Here is an 18425-nt window from a genome sequence, read left to right as displayed (position 1 = left end):
CTAAACAAGTCAGAGGGAAATCAAGGTTAAAAAAAGACACAGCAAAAGGGCTAAAAATGCCTTGGTCCATAAAACGACATAAAACTGCATGGGTCTTTAAGGGGTTAAACATGACATATCACTAAATTCTGTAGATAACGTGAAGAATTGGTTTAACGCACCACCAGCAGTTAAAGGGTGAACGAATGCTCCATGACTCCATGTCACACAAGCCAATAGGTAATTCATTTTCATCTCCAATGACAACACAGACAAATATGCTGATTAAAATAAAGAAACATCAGCTCACTTTTTTATTTCACAGTGAGCGCCTCCTGCAAATGAAAATCAGCTTATGCAATGAGAAACTGCGCGCAACATCTGCTGAGTTTGTTACACCATTAACATATGTTAATGCCATTGCATCTAATGTGGGTACTTTGTCTTCGGTGAGAGCCAAAACACATCAGTGTCAACACTGCCAGTAAAGCAACACCCGGAGATCCTTTTTGGCTCAGACAAAATAAACCTGCATTTCAATCACATTTCTGTTGCTATATATTGCAGTATGTATTTCAGAGGAACGTTAACAGATTGAAAAGCAGATCTTGTAAATAGCTATTGAAGGCACGGAGGAAGATTGACGCACGCAAATAGAAATACTACTCGGCAGTGCAACATGCAGGAAGTATGCATTGAAAGGTAAAGCAACGTGTAGCTAATTTTGGATTACTAGTCTTATTAGCATGGCGATATTTTTTGGAACATTTTAGAAAACTACATTCACCCCAAACCATATGTGCTGGTCCCACCATATAGGTGATGTAGGTGGTTCCCTAGGAGTCTGAGCTGGTGGAGCGTGAACCATCACCAGGCTCTCTCTTGTGATTGTAAATTCATGCAGGTAGGGGCACCAGAGGCATACTTGACACGAAAAACCCTAGGACTCGCTATGCATAGCATATTGTGCATAGCATGTATGTATTCAGGGCCGGCCCAAGACATTGTGCATCCTGGGTCCAAGGATGATATGCGCCACCACTGACCAAAACCACACCTACATCTATTATGCTATATCATGATTAATAAATGACCTATCTCATGCTCTCTCACACCCTCCCATGAGAAAGGTATAACTATTAACAGTTGTAAGGGGGGAAACTCGGCGCCAGCTCAGCCAGGCTCGTGATGCCAATACCACAGGTTCGTCAATCAGAGGGGGCTGGAGGAGGATCCTTCACTGGCAGAGGCATCACTAGGTTTCCATGGCACCAAGGTGATTTTTTAATGAGACCCCAGTGCCATCTTACAGCCCGCAAACAGCTTGTCAGTGCCATCTTTATCCCTAAACAGCTTATCTGTGCCATCTTTGTCCCCAACAGCTTGTCTGTGCCATCTTTTGCCCAAAACAGCTAGTATGTTACATTTTTGCCTCATACAGCTTGGCTGAACCATCTTTGGTCCCAAAAAGCTTATCAGTACCCCTGAACAGCTTGTATGTGCCATATGTTCCACCAAATGAGCTTGTCTGTGCCAACCTTTGCCCCAAACAGCTAGTATGTTAAATGTTTGCCTCATACAGCTTGCCTGAACCATCTTTGGCCCCTAAATAGCTTGTATGTGCCATCTGTTTTCCGAAAACAGCTTTCATGTACCATGTTTACCTCCCAAGCAGATTGTCTGTGCCATCTTTGTCCCCAAACAGCTTGTCAATCCCCCAAATAGCATCTAGCATCTGGGCCCACATCTTATAGACAATTTTTTTTTTGTATCTAAATATTATTGATCACAATTCTTTGGCTCCTTGATTAGCAAAGTTAACTAAAACAACAGTTATTGTATGCTGCAACTACACACACTCACCTCTGAAGCCAGTGTTAGTGAAACGTGTTTGGGGTCATCTGGGGATGGGGGTATGCTTTCTCGTGGCGGCCCTGCTCTCCCACTCCTACTCACACTCTCTCACACTCTTACTGTCACTCACACTCTCATTCACGCTCTCATTCACACTCTCTCAATGTCTCTCGATGTCTTCCTATCTTCTCCGCTTTTGTGTCCCTGTCTCCTTTGCTCTGCTTCTTCTTTTGCCTCTTCTTGTTCTTCTGTCCTCTTCCTTCGTCCGTTTTTCCCTGTGTCTTCTTTCTTCATCCTCTTTTCTGTGAACTTGGCCTCCTGGTACACTTCCGCAAAAGAGCAGAGTTTCCAGGTACACCCTGTCCCTGTGGCATCACCCTTTTACAGAAGTGCATCAAGAGGCAAGAATCATTCAGATGGATTTACAGTTACAATTTTCCAATTATTCAAAAACAAAAAAAATAAAATTAATTTCACAAGGGCGTCTTAAAGATGGAGGAGCTATTCATGACCCATCATTGCAGATCTTTAGTATATATGTTATATACCTGAAATCTTTGTCTAGGTGTGCAGCTACATTACTGCACATCCAGCCAATCTCAATCTGTTGCTTTGCTTCATCTGCTGCTATTTTTCATATCGAGCAAGTATTTTTGTTTGAATGGAGACAATTGATTGTTAGCGCTCACGATGCCATCTGCAGCATACAACAGAAATCCACAGGTACAATAAGTAAACATACATACAAGGCAGATGCAGAAGATGTCTTTTTTGTTGAGCATATGTTTTTGGGCAGTCTAGTTTGTCCGTTTCTATTAATATGATTCTAAATGTATTTAGAAAAAAATGGACTAGCATTAGGGCTGAAATAATATGGTATGAGACAAAGGATGTATAATGAGGTTAACAAACAAAAAATTATTTACAAGATTCAATTTTTCAAGGCTACTGAATGTAAAAAGCCACAGATATATAATATATATTTGTTTTTGCTTAGAAGTTTTACATATCCAAAAACTCAGGTTTAATTATCAAGAATTTAAGATTTATGGACTTTTGCACAAACATATTTCTTTTGTATAAAAGTAACTATTTAATCTGTACAATATAGAAAAAAAATGCTATTACTTCTGATTTGTTTGTTCTCCCAATTATATTTTTATATTTTATTTCCACTAACCAGCAGTTGTGCTGCAACATAAACAGGACCCCTGAAATTCCCCATGGAGGATGAGGGGAACACGCCAATACAAGTGTGACTTCTTATCGTGTTTTATCACGTTAATGTATTTGTCTCATGTGAGCATACATATTGCGTTACTTAATCTATACATGTTCGCTGCTTTATTAGTTTGCATTTATCAGGGCACTGATACATTATATGGTTGTCTTGCCACAATTTACTACAGTGCGGTAGAGACATTACTAATGTCTAATCTACTAGATAATTGATGTTTAAATGCATATTTTGTGGCTTTTGTTGACACTGCTATACACTTATAAAACATTAGGAAAAGAGGGATATCAGGTCGATATTTGATAGACTGTAATGTTTCAACCTCCAATATGAAATAGTTTCTTTTGGGGCAGAGTGGGGGTTGCAGTTTTGATTTTTCACAAGTGAAATGAGAATAAAGGGAAATATATATTTATGACCTTATGGGGTATGAAGAGAAAAGAGAGTAGGAGAAGTTTTAATTATAAGATAGGAACGAGAGAGCATAGTTTAGCGCTGAGTAGGGATTTAGCTAGATTTATCAGTTTTAACACAGAATAACTTAAGGCATTAATGTTTATAAAATTGCAGTGTGTGAAACAACCCAAACGGATTGTATTTTTCAAACCAGTCCCAAATGCTCCTTGGCTGATTTATAAAAGCCGGTATAATGTCTTAATGTAATGGAATAAGAAAAAGAACAGACGTTGATACCACTAGTAATTGTAAATACAATTGAAAAAGTAAATGCAGTCAACTTAAGCAATTTATTATTTCATGGTAAATAAAATGTATTCAGTCTGCATTTTGTTCAGTGTTTTTTTTCAGACACAGTTCATTTACAATACGAAACACATGAGCAACCTAAATCTGATTTTTTTTAACCCACAATTGTATGATTGAATGCAAAAACTCATTATTTTATGAAGTTCAGTCTAATGATATAATAATTATGTGGTGCATTCACTTAAGTAAAAATTAAAATTATTTAATAATAATTGGGGGTACCTCCTGGTCACTATTGCCATGACAGTGGTTAAGTAAAGCCCAAATGAATTGGTATACAGTATAATTATTGTTTCTTTGTTAATTAGTGCAATAATAATTTAATATAAAGTTTGCACCATACCAACAAGGCTGGTTAGATGCATAATGTCTGAACTCTTGTAAAGACATACAAACATATAAAAAAGAATACACCGTTGGTTTTACTACATGACTTTATTTGAAAGAACGAAATGCCAGGTATAAAACATATTACAGGAAACTGATTTTAGAATGATCTGCTTTGATATTAGGTGGACAGGTGGTACAGTTAACAAAATGTGTCGCTATCCACATTTTTGAAGTGACAAAAAAGGAAGCAGTGCTTAACTTATCGAGAAAACCGTTGTGCCCTTATGCTGATGACTGTTCAGTATAATGTTATAATATGTGCAAACTACATTACGTTTTTGCTGGTGGCATGTTATTATTTGTCATTCCTGTAGAGTAATAATGTAATAACAACAAATATGAAAGGAGCCGTTTTTGGTTTTAACGGATACAAACATTTAAATTAATTACTCTGATATTGTTTGGCTGAACTTATCTCCTGCCGTGTGATATACTTACCACCAGGGTAGAACCAGTGATGACGTCAGTGTGGTCAACATCTGGATACACACGGCTGCATGCTGTAGCACTCGCCACTGGAGCGGCAGGTCAAGTGAGTATGAGGCGATGATGGCCAGCAGCCCACCAGGGATTTAACTGGTCTGCCAGATCTCCAGTACGGGCTTGTTCACCACCAGTCCAGTGAGCTCCAGCAAAGACTTAGTAAACGTCATTGGGGTCTACTCAGGTTGATCACGTGCCCCGGGCAGCCTCAATCCGGGACAATGTATCGCTCATGAAGTTTTCAGCAACCGCTCGGCGCCCCTCATTCTTCTCCACGAAGCCTCTAGCTCAGTGGCAGAGCAGAGAAACAGAGGCCTGTCGCTACCAACACAGGACTTCTCCAAGGTATGTGCCTTGACGTGGCGGGTGAGCTTAATTATGCTTTGGCCAATTCATATAACCAAAACCTCTCATTTATATTATGTTTATATATTTGTTGCCAACTTTATTAGGGTGAGAAGCGCAGACAGTATTTTGTTTTTTGTATACATTGTACAGCCAACACACTGTATTTGCAGCATGCTCACACTGTTTGGTAGGCCTCATATTATACATTTGTATTATTTGAGCCTGAGACTAGCTTAGCGCACCGACATTTTTTCTTTTCCCTGTTTGCACATATTTGAGGTTGTTGGCTCCTCATCAGTCTGGTTGCAGCTTGCTGTCCAGGGGTTAAATGGGAGGAGGTTTAATTGCACCTCCCCCAACACATTAATAAGGTTTTGGTAGCAGTATAAACTGCTTTGTGTGCCCACTATGTAGGAGGTGAGAGTAGGATCTCACCCTATTGAGAGTGTGCCTTGACGTGGCGGGTGAGCTTAATTATGCTTTGGCCAATTCATATAACCAAAACCTCTCATTTATATTATGTTTATATATTTGTTGCCAACTTTATTAGGGTGAGAAGCGCAGACAGTATTTTGTTTTTTGTATACATTGTACAGCCAACACACTGTATTTGCAGCATGCTCACACTGTTTGGTAGGCCTCATATTATACATTTGTATTATTTGAGCCTGAGACTAGCTTAGCGCACCGACATTTTTTCTTTTCCCTGTTTGCACATATTTGAGGTTGTTGGCTCCTCATCAGTCTGGTTGCAGCTTGCTGTCCAGGGGTTAAATGGGAGGAGGTTTAATTGCACCTCCCCCAACACATTAATAAGGTTTTGGTAGCAGTATAAACTGCTTTGTGTGCCCACTATGTAGGAGGTGAGAGTAGGATCTCACCCTATTGAGAGTGTGCCTTGACGTGGCGGGTGAGCTTAATTATGCTTTGGCCAATTCATATAACCAAAACCTCTCATTTATATTATGTTTATATATTTGTTGCCAACTTTATTAGGGTGAGAAGCGCAGACAGTATTTTGTTTTTTGTATACATTGTACAGCCAACACACTGTATTTGCAGCATGCTCACACTGTTTGGTAGGCCTCATATTATACATTTGTATTATTTGAGCCTGAGACTAGCTTAGCACACCGACATTTTTTCTTTTTATGTGAACTACAAAGGGGGGAGGGTAGATAATGAGAAGGGGAGGAAAGGGGTTAGATAGTGAGAAGGGAGGGAGGGGGGTAGATAGTGAGAAGGGACGGAGAGGGGGTAGATAGTGAGAAAGGGGGGAGAGGAGGTAGATAGTGGGGGAGAGGGGGGACATAATGAGAAGGGAGGGATAGGGTTAGAAAATGAGAAGGGAGGGAGAGGGGGGTACATAGTGAGAAAGAGGGGAGAGGGGGTAGATAGTGAGAAAGGAAGGAGATGGGGTAGATAGTGAGAAAGGGGGGAGAGGTAGATAGTGAGAAAGAGGGTAGTAAGAATATTGAAATAAATAAAGAGTGAGAATGAGTGAGAGAATTAATGAATTAGTGTGTGGATGAATTGTGTGAATGAGTGAGGGAATGAAAGAATTAATGTGTGGATAAATTGTGTGAATGAGTGAGAGTATGAATTAATGTGTGGATGAATTGTCTGAACGAGGGAGAGTATCAATTAATGAGTGGATACATTGTCTGAATGAGGGAGAGAATTAATGAATTTGTGAGAATGCATTAATGAATATGTGTAAATGATTTGTGTGAATGAGTGAGAGAATAAATGATTGTGTGAATGAATTATGTGAATGGAAGTGTGAATTAGTTAGTGACTGTAAAAGTGTTTGTGTGTATCATAGATGTATAATTGATTTGTGGAAAGGCAAAGATGGCACAAGCAGGGTGTTTGAGCCTTGGGCACCAAGATGGCACAGACAGCTTGTTTATGGGACAAAGATGGCATAGGACAGACTGTTTGGGGACAAAGTTGACTCCTGCTGGGCTGTTTGGGGGCAAAGATGTGTGTTATCTGGGTGCTGGTCAGGTTCTATGTGGGCAGTGTGGATGCCAGGGCTGACTTTGGGTTGTGCAACCTGTGATCTATGCCTGTAATTTAGGGGGTTTTATCTATACCTTTAATGCTTTAATGAGTTTTTATGCTGGGCTTGTGTGTTCTGTTGATCTATAACTGCAATGCTATGTTTCTATACATTATTATTGTATACAGGATTTGTATGTCTGATTCTATGCCTTCAGTGCAGAGTTCACATGTGGATTTCAATTGATCTATACACGTAAAGCTGGGTTTGTGTGTTAATGTGTTGATCTATACCTGCTATGCTATGTGTCCATACATTATTTATCATTTATCATAAATATCATCATTTATCATCAGATAACAAAAGAGAAAGGGGAAGCATCTCTGTAGCTATAGCTACGCCTCAAGGGAGCTTATTGTTTACATGTTTATTTTAATTTTTAAAAAATGCATTTTAAAATACTCATACTCTTTTTGGTGAGGCTGTCAGTGACATTATACAGTCCCTTTAAGAAAGAAGTATTCTTTCTTGTGTTAGTTCAACTATGATTATGGGCCTTTATTGTTCTACAGTCACTTTAACGTTGCCTGCATTACACAAGTGATGCCTAATGGTTTGCTTCAGTTTGCATCCTGTCAGTCATTTTTAGTAAATAACCAACAAGTTGTAGCCGCTTTGTTATTAAGTGTAAGTAAATGGCAGGTCACATTACCTTTAATGTAACCTAACACTATAATAGGTATGGCTTCTTGAAGCATTTCTACATCATTTAGAATGATTGTAGTTTACGGCAGAATTTCAAGCTGTGCAATCTGTCCGGTGTTGCTATGATTGGCTCCTGCTTGCCTGGTTTCCTCAAAGCATTCTTGGTTTAATTCCACTGCCATTCAATGTCTGCCGTCGACACCTCACACGGTACTTGCTTATTAACATTCTAGAATGTGCATTTTGCCCTTCTGGATCAACTCATAATGTCACCATTAAATGGGAAATAAGGTGCATGGACTATTGCATAAAAGCAGCAATAAAACACATAATTAAAAGCTCTACTTTTCCTGACTTTTGACAGATCCCATTTACTGTCTGATATTATTGTGATATTATTTATTTATTTAAGCTTTTAGTCTACTGATTACTAGTAAATGTTTCCCTGACAACAAGTGATAGATAATATCTAATTTACCATTGCATGGTATGAATGTGAAATATTTAATCAAATATATACTTTAGTAGTGTTAGGGACCAGGAAAGCGGGACTATGACTGCTGGCCTAGGCCACAGTGTGGACAAGCCAGCAAATCCCTCATTGGACTGGTTCCGCAGCATTGTACCAAGGGTAGACAGGACATAACAATTATTATATCACATAACAAGATGGCATAGAGAAACAACAGGTGATGAAGGCCCTGTTCAAGAATTTACAATCTTATACAAGAGGTCAAAGTGCTGTTGTTAGGGAAGGGCCAGTCACGCTTGCAGGGAAGGGACAAGGAAAGGTGAGCTAAAGGAATATGGGAGGAAGGGTGTTAGGGCGTACGTTCATAGGCCTCCCTAAAAAAGTGGATCTAATGTGCTCATGGTGGATCGTAGAGGGGGGAGACAGGTATGAGGGAGACCAGCTAAGACCGAGTTACAATAATCGAGTCGAGACATAATGGGGTCTTGGAGAAGAGCCTTGGTGGCCTCTTTTGCAAGCAATGTTTTTAAGATGAAGGCGGCAGTTTTAAGAGACAGACTGAATGCGGAGAGTGAATGATAGGTCTTTTAATCCATGTTTGAAATAAATTCTACTTTTGAAGATCTTAAAATGAGCCTCATATATTGTATGAGTAATCCAATGTTTGGCTGCCATGTATGGCAACAGCTGTAACCTGCAGAAACATTTGGTGATGATGAACAGACACTAGATGTATTTATCAGGTATGTAAATAAAACACACATAAATATAAATGTTGGTTTGTGCAACTACCGCATTTTCTTCTCAGGGTGAGGAGAGTTTAGTAGAGGTATCTTTCAAATTAAGTATTATTGGTGGCAGCTGAAAATGAGACGTTCATCCCATCAGAATATTGAACAATAGCTGGGAGATGGTTAAAAAAAAACTCACCACAATAAGGTTAATAGATTCTGAAAGATCAGATGTTGCCCTACTGTAGTTTTCTTAAATGGATAATAAAATGATACTTTTGTATGTACCGACGACCCTGATTATAAGACGACCCCCCAAATCTGAATATTAATTTAGGCAAAAAAGAAAAATCCTGAATATAAGACGACCCTATAGGAAAAAAGTTTTACCAGTAAATGTTAATTCATCTAAACTATTTTTTTTTTAATAAAAGCTATGATTGAGGAAAATATTTTGGTTTTATTTCCTTCTATTTTCCAACCTGCCCCCCAGTTATGTACATCTGCCCCAGAAATGCCTTATACCCCCTATATGCCACTGTGCCCCATGATATGCCTTTTAACCCTCTAAATGCCACTGTGCCCCATGATATGGCTTTTAACCCTATATGCCACTGTGGCCCATGATATGCCTTTTGACCCCCTATGTGCCACTCTGCCTCCAGAAATGCCTTATACCCCTATATGCCACTCTGGCATTTAGAGGGTTAAAAGGCATATTATGGGGCCGAGTGGCATATAGGGAGGTTTAAGGCATTCAGGAGGCAGAGTGGCGTATAGAGGGTTAAAAAAGGCATTTCTGGAGGCAGACTGGCATTAAGGGGGTTAAAAGGCATTTCACAGAGCACTCTGCCTCCAGAAATGCCTTATGCCCCCCATTTAACACCCCCCCCAAACTTACCGGTGCTTTTGACTTCCCTGTCATGTAGCCGGGGCAGCGTGTAGATCCCACGCACTTACGCTGCAGTCGGAAGGAGGCGTGGCAAGCAGCGGGGGTTGTCTGCATCCATCGCGCAGACCTTCCCCGACTGTCAGAGATCAGAGTTCCCCTAAACTCTGATCTCTGACAGCCAGGGAAGGTCTGCGCGATGGACGCAGACAACCCCCGCTGCCAGCCACGCCTCCTTCCTGCTGCAGCGGAAGTTGTCTACGCGAATCGCGTATACAGCTACACGCTGCCCCAGCTACACACCGGGGACTCAGAGGTACCGGTAAGTGGGGTGGGGGGGGGAGAGACAGGAGGATCCAGGTCCCCTGCAGCTGCGGGGATCTGGATCTTAGTCGTCTCATAGTCAGACCGATTATAAGACGAGGGGTATTTTTCAGAGCATTTGCTCTGTAAAAAACCTCATCTTATAATAGAGCAAATACGGTACTTTTGTAGATTAGTGCTTAAAAGCAATATAAATCTATCAAACTCTGTTAATGTGCTCTTAAATGTACCATTGTTATTCATTTCAATGGATAATATTGCATTTTTTTTATATTTCGTGCCAAAAAATAAATTCCACATATAAGCCTCCTGCAATGATATATGATTTAGTATGATTCAAATACGTACAGAGAAATTATTTTTCCATTTTTTTTTGCATTTATTCCTAATATATCCCTCCAAATATTACATCCTCAACAACATTTTTCCCTGGTTAGAGCTGCTGCCATGCATGGCAGCCAAACTTGGAATTCCTCATACAATATGAGGCTCATTTTAAGATCTTCATCTGTATAATGTATATACAAATCCAGTCCTAGAGAAACCCAGGCTGTCCAGGTGAGCGATTCCACCCTGGGCCGGTCCATAATTCTTCTTGTCTGGCGAGCCAATATGCAGGAACGCTGCAGGATACTACATGACGCAACAGTAAAAAAAAGCCACCATTCATACTTCCTGAGAGCTGCCATAAAAAAAGCCCCAAGAAAACGAAAGGCAATGGAGGTGTGATGGAGTGGAGGTGTCAGGTTATTTTTAGTGAGTGTGTATGCGTGTGTTCCAGCGTGTATGTTAATTACCGATTACAGCACAACTAGTATATCTTTTTTCACCACACCCTAACATTACAAAGGTTGCCTGAACAACAAGAGTCAGCATCTTAGCAATAGAGGACAGCTAACTTAATGGGGAGGAATAATCCTGCATATGCTGAGAAAAGAAAGCTAAAATAGCTAACACCATCTCTTTAGTGCAAAAGATTAATATCCCTTTTTGGTGTCAGATTTCCAATTCTCTGCAACCACACTTAAGATTATTTGGTGTTGGATCGATGCAATTAATGCCATGAATCAACTTTACTATATAAATTCATCGTATAGAACCCATATAATTTAACTCTTTCAACAAAATTGGCAGAACACAGCAGTTTTTACTTTGGATATGTCTTCCAAAATAGGAGATCAGAACGTTGCATTCTTTCAATGAACATAAAATTCTAACCCATAAAATTATACACTAAGAACAATATTTTTGGTTCATCACTATATGACACTGAAGTCTTTTGGCCTGTGTACATGGGAAGTTGACCAACATCCATTCTTTACACTGGGCATGACTGTCTTAATATAACACTATTGTACTAAATCTCGCTGGCTTTTTACTACTTTGGCATGTTGAAAGCTCCTCCAATTTAATATAAATTTAACTTTTATTTTATACATCTTGTAAAATTTCTGTTAAACTGAATTCTGATGCTTCACAGCTGATTGATGCTATTCAATCATGCCAATTCTATTGCTATTCCTATTCTGAATTGGCCCTAAATAGCAGTATCGTTGAACTCAATCTCAAACACAATGCAGAGTGGAATTATCACACTGGTATACAACAAACAACAAAGAAGACAGTGATCTGAATACATTTATAGATAATCCCTAGTGTTTTCTGTCCAGAATGTCAATTGTGATCATGCTTTGGGAGGCATAAGCCTGCCTCTGATAATCACTGTTCTCACACGGCATGATTATTTTATAGAGAGAAAAAGAGAATGGCAGCAACTAAAATAATCTGTTCAACATCTTCAAAACACAGAACAAAGGGGTCTTTTTATTGCATTTTTATGTACTTTTAAGCATTGTTTCCCCCCAAATTGTGATTATACATTGATGGATCATGCTCTTGTGTTGCTTTATACCATTTCTCAAACATTACATTTCTTTGAATTCTGGGTGATATTTTATTTACTTGAATAGTCGCACAACGTGCATGTGTGCCTGCAGGAAGCAGAGGACTCCTGCCATGGGGTCTGACAGGACCTGAAACCCTTTTTCACACATAGCATTTATACTACATTCCACATATATTTTACTTACAAAGCACCAGAAGATTCCCTAGTGCAACCTTTACACAAAACTGTAGGGGTAGAGAGACTGATAGACCAAAGGTAGTCTGAGGTGTGACTGGGGGGTGGTGGACAAGTAAGACGAGTGGTTTTGAAGCATGGAGACTCTTAAGGTGGAGATAATGGGACAGTGATGGGAAAACAAATACAGTCATGGACAGAGCAGGTAGGGCCTCAGGAGTATTTGGCAGTTGTCTCAACTGTTGTCATCTCAGCCCATTGTGGAGGAGGATTATTATGACCACAGCCAACTCAGGGAGACAGGCTGAGGGATCCAAACTTCCCTAATGTGGAGAATATGTTGATAAAAAAAAGAATGTCCAGTGCCACAAAGGTGGTAAAAAGAGAAGATGGCCAAGCTTGCATGAAAAAAGAATACCACAGGTTATAACCTTTAGTAGCTGGGAGAAATGCTGAAAAGCGAGTTGAGCTGATACTGGAGTGCTAGGGATCTGGACACTTGTGATGGCAGCCATGGGCAGATCCAGGAAAGCTAGCAGTATGCTTCACTAGTAGGGATAAAGAGGTAAGTCCCAAGCCCCTGACTTAGCTACTTATGCCCCCTAATTTCAAAAAGGAGGCATGGTTGAGAGGGGTAACATTAAGTTCCGTTGCGTGACCCCACTGCAGTAGCACAGCAGCTCGCACTGTGTGTGTGGAGGCTACATTGAGGACAAGCTAAATACAGGGTTGCGTGTGTCTAACTGAGTATGTATGCCTGTCTGGGTGTGTGAGTCTGGTTATGTTAGTAGTGTGTGTATTTGGAGACACTCATACAGGAAAGAACCAAACTACTTTGTATTAAGCATGTCAGGGCCTACCATGAGTGACCCCTGGTGATTTCTGACCAGAGCTAGACACAGTTTAGTAAATACCCAGTAATAAATGTTATCAGGAATCAATCTATCACAGAAACCACATTATGGCTTCCATAGTTATGTATAGATATGAGTTCCATTTTACCCAGTGGGTAGGCCCACCCTTATGACACTTTTTTTAAACTGAAAAGAAACCTGAACCTTGACATACTTAATTTTATTTATCTGACGGTCAATGATGCATTTACTTTGGGCGCTGCCCTAAGCTTGACCTAGGGAGGCACCCCCAACTATCTCATCCACGGCTGCTAATATGACATCATATCTCAGAGCTCCATGTCTTTAAGGTGCGCAGTGGCTTTTACTATATGCTGTATGTCGGCTCAGCAAAGTCCTCCATAGTCTAAATGGACCAGCTGAGGAAATCGAAGATCTCCCTTATAACCGGCCCATTGAGCAGCAGCACACCAAGAAAATTGCGTGGCTGTAAATTTGCCAATCCCATTTTCCTGCTCCGGGGCGACTACTTTGTTTGCCTGAGGGTTGCACCAGCCCTGTAGTAATGAGAATCAGCTGTTTGACTAACAATATCCTTGCTATACTATATTTTAAATAACTATGCATGTCCCTTTAACATTTAATATCCAATTAATAACATTGCTGTCAACAGATAAAAACATGCGGTTTAATCCCTGAAATAATTTGCGCATATCAAACAGGAGGAATGAAGCTTTTTTCAGGGCGTTCTGTTTTCGGCAGGTTTTTAAGTAAAGGGGAAAAAATCTTAAACGGGCGGATTAAAGCTATTATGTGCTGCTAAATCATGCAGTATATAAAATGTAAATGTGATACAATGAACATTCACTTATAATAACAATACAATCTCATGTTTTCGTGTCCCTTGACATTTCTAAAATTCATTTGGAAAAAGGGGGTATATAAATTACACAGATTAGTGATAAATCATGTATTTTTAATGAATATCAATAGATAAAACCCCAAGACACAACGAGCTATCTTATTTGATTAAACTGTGCTTAAGGCAACACCAACTTCCTGGCTTGGGAATAAGTGTGTAATGACTTTTTGAGCTTCATTTTAAAGCGCTTACTGATTTAACCCTTGGAAGGCCAGAGGGCTGGGGACTACTATAGGTTTTGTTAGCATTGCAAACTTATGTGGCATTCAGTGGGTTAATGAAAGCATCTCTAAAGTGATTAGGCTTTGAGAAAAATTATTAGGATTGTCTTCCATTTGGCCATAAAGCCAAATAAATAAATAAATAATATCCTATTATAGCAACTGCTGTAAATGAGTATAATATTGTTACACAATACAACAGACTTTCTTGAGGATTCACAAAATGTTTGGTTAAAAAGGAATTAAAGCTGATTTATGACCCTGAACCTTGTACGTTTGAAAACTAACTACACATGAGGGCAGAAAACGTTTTCATTAAGAATGAATTATCAGTTTGGCAAGATACTGCCAATTTCTATGGGTTTTTTTCTCCAATATTTCATACATAATTTTACATAAATTTACTTTATCACTACATTTTTACCTATTGTATCAAAATGACATATTTAGGGGTACCTGCTAGTTGCATAATACAAACAAAATAAAATGTTAAAAAATAAACTCAACACCTAGTGCTCCAGTAGAAGTATGAGATTAAAAATTTTGGTTGCCAATAACTCAAACATTTAAAAAAAATAAAAATAGTGCTGTGTATAAGGGGATTTCAGCCCTCCAAAGCATTGTGCGTGTGAGATACTGCTCTGTTCAGGGGATGCTCAGCAGTAACCATAATCCTGTGAAAGAAATCCTAAGCAAAATTAAGTGTGTTTAAGAAAAAATCACCAACTTGTTACCCATTACTCTAATCGCTTAACCAACTTTCTCTCCTCTAATTCTCTCCTTGACCCTGTTCAGACTGGTTTTAGACCCCTTCACTCTACTGAAACAGCTCTAACTAAAGACCTGCTCTGGGCCAAAGATCACTTCTCCCTGCTAATACTCCTGGATCTATCTGCTGCCTTTGATACTGTTAATGACCACCCTTCTTCTTGACTCACTTTCTTATATAGGTATACGAAATATAACAGTACTGAAGTGAAGGTCTGTATGAACAGACTTTGTACTCCCTTTTAGAAGTAGATCAGTGATTCCCCATCCGGTACTGCTTCTCAAATGGTTGACAGTGTGATGGATACCACAAATTGTGGTGCCACAACAATTTTAAGGGAGACAACATCTTTAAAAGTATATAAACATTCTAGGAAGGGTTCGGGGAATGGCCACTAAAATGGTGAACAGTTTGCAGGATAAAAGGGACGAAGGGAACTCAATATGTACGGCTTGGCAAAAGGAAGAGAAAGAGGAGATGTGATAGAAACATAGAAATTCTTAAAAGGGATTTAACAAAGTACAAGAGGGAAGCTTATGTCTAAGGAAAAGAAATGTTGGAACAGGTCATAATCTAAAACCAAAGGCTGAGATGTAATGTAACAACATTTTACTTTACTTAGTGGGGGCTTGATTAGCGAAACAACCTCCCACAAGAAGTGGTAGAGGTTAGTTCAGTAAAGGAATTTAACTATGAAAGGTTTGAATCTTAAATTAGTACAAAAAATGGGCCAACTAGGTGGGCTGAATGTTTCTTATCTTAAATTCTATGTAAGATGGTCACTTTTTTAATTACTAGGAAGTCCAGAGCTCTGAAGTGACAACACATACTTTCATGCTCCCATACTATTTTGTCATGTGCCGATGCGATAAAGGCTAAATCCTTTCAGGTCAGAAAAAAAGATCATAAAGAAAATGAAGATGGAATAAAATCACTTAAATTCAAGTACTTTGCTTCACATCGTACTATTAAATACTCAGCCATCTTGACAATTACATTCATTTAAGCATTTCTCTCATTGACATGGCACTAATTGTGCACATTAGTCTTCTTCAAACTATTGCACGGAACCTAATTCCAAAACATAATACCTTCTGCTTCATCCATTTCATCTTTCTGTGTCACATCACCAAAAACATCAATCAGTCCTATATGTGTCATGCTGTCTTTTTTCAATGGCTTTTCATCTTGTGCATTGACTTCTTATTTAACCCCTGACAAGCCAGAATGTATGCAACACATGCAACAACAGAACTGTGCTACATCCTTCTGGTGCATCCAAGAGTTAACCGCATCCCTTTAATTTATAAGCAACATGGAATTATATTTTCAGAGACTAGGTGTTTTTGGATGCAATGTAAATGGCCTAATATTATGCTAAACTGAAATGTATAATCATGCCTTCAAACTCTTTAATGCAACTGCACAATGCATTCAAGCAATTGTATTGTACAGAAAATGTGAATGCCATCTTGTACATTAAGAAGTCTAAAGTTGATAGAAGAGGACATGTCAGTGCAGATGGATCTCCATAGGCTACTGTGCCCCTCTACTATACAGCCCAGTTAAATCACCCCTAGACAAAGTAGCTCTTGCAAATAACCCCATCACTAAATAACGTACAGTATAACATGTACTGCATATCAGTGTATATGTCATGGATGATGCTAAGGGTCTACAAACTCTACTCCTATAGAGTACACTGACAGAAGCATCTGAATAGTGGTTAAGGCTTAATTATATGGCATTCAGATATCTTTATATTTAGAGATCAAGCTGAAAATAGGCATTCCTAATAGTCCTACCCCGTATATATACTTTATGCTTATTGCAAATGACTCTACTAGTTGAATTATTAAACATTTTGCAGCTGCCTGTCCCATGCTACCATCTTGTGTTTATTCTGAATGTGAAATTAAGCAATTTTTTTAACATTTAATAATACTAATCCTTTATTGCTCATGCAAAATATATTATGGTACACAATATGAGATTGGCTAGCAACAGCAGCAAGAATCATTTATTTAAACGCCTGGTAGGACTTGCATATCTGCTTCTTTTTTTATATACGCATTAAATATAGACAGTTTATATTTTTTTCCTCATTTGAATTCATTCTGAACTTTTACCTAGGGAAGTTAGTTTCTATGTTCTGCTTTTGTTTAGCACTCTTTTCAATCCATGGCCAGGGAATGCGAAAGGTGGCATTTTTACGTTACCATCAACAATGTCCATTATAGATCAGCCTAAGATAATAAGAAAAAGCTAGACAGATTTCTATTAAGGACAGATGGGTAGCGTCCCCTAGTTCTGCTTCGGCTCTATCTGTCCTATCGTTCCAATGACATCATAATGTTTTGTTACAATATGAAATGAAATGAGAAAAAAACCGACATTGTATAAATAGTATTCCAATGAACCCAGTCTTAGAATTTCAGAATTGTGGATAAAACCAAATATATACAAATAAAATGCGGAGACATTCATAGATGGGTCTGGACCATAGCAGATAAGCGAGCAGTGGAACAAGCATAAGAATAGATAATTGTAGCTATACAAATATGGACAGAAATTCACACAATAGCCCTTTATGGTTACAAATCATCCATCCTTGTTAGTATTTGAGGGGATAGGGAACTCATTACAAAGTAACATACAGATTGAGCATACTGTGCAGATAAGTAAAGTATCATCAAGTTGTTGCTCATTGTCCCAAAATAGTCAATTCAGACAGCACCTAATTACATTCAGAGTTAAATATAATGCAGAATATTAATATTTAATCTTGATTTATTCCCCTGTCATTGTTATTCAGATTTGTAGTTTTGTCTGCAAGATGGAAAGCAGTGGATGATTCAATCTATGTTTGCTCTAAAGGAAACATACTTCTTTGTAAGCTAAGATTTGCATTATTGAGATAACACAAATATGATGTACTTCCATTAATACTTCTGTAGAATGTTCAGCGTGTAATGGGCCATTTAAAACAAAAGAATAAGATAAACAGTATTCAGGGGGTATAAATTGTCTCTAGGTCAAATAAAATAAAAATATTAATTAACGTGTGTGAAAAATAATTTTTTTTTGTTTAAACTATGATCATATCTGAGTATTATAATTTAATATTTGTCTTTCTAGCCAATAAATTACAGCACGAAGAGGGCATGCATGTTCGTAGCTAGTAGCCTTCCAAATCACCCTGTTGCTACATAATGGGATCACGCAGTTAAACTGTGTAGGCAACATGGCTTAGGTGACCTCACCAGCCATTTGAGGTCATTGCTTCATGGAAAAAATGGCCTTAACATGGCCCATGGACCATACAATAGAGTTGTGTAGTCCATGCAGCCTGGCAACAAAGAACCCAAGTTTACAAGTACCAAAATAGGTGTTGTCC

The sequence above is a fragment of the Sceloporus occidentalis genome, unplaced genomic scaffold, assembly GCF_023333645.1.
Source record: "Sceloporus occidentalis isolate IW3139 unplaced genomic scaffold, rSceOcc1.0.p SCAF_15, whole genome shotgun sequence".
Lineage (NCBI taxonomy): Eukaryota > Metazoa > Chordata > Lepidosauria > Squamata > Phrynosomatidae > Sceloporus > Sceloporus occidentalis.
The sequence above is the reverse complement of the archived record's forward strand: the minus strand, read 5'-3'. Positions refer to the sequence as shown.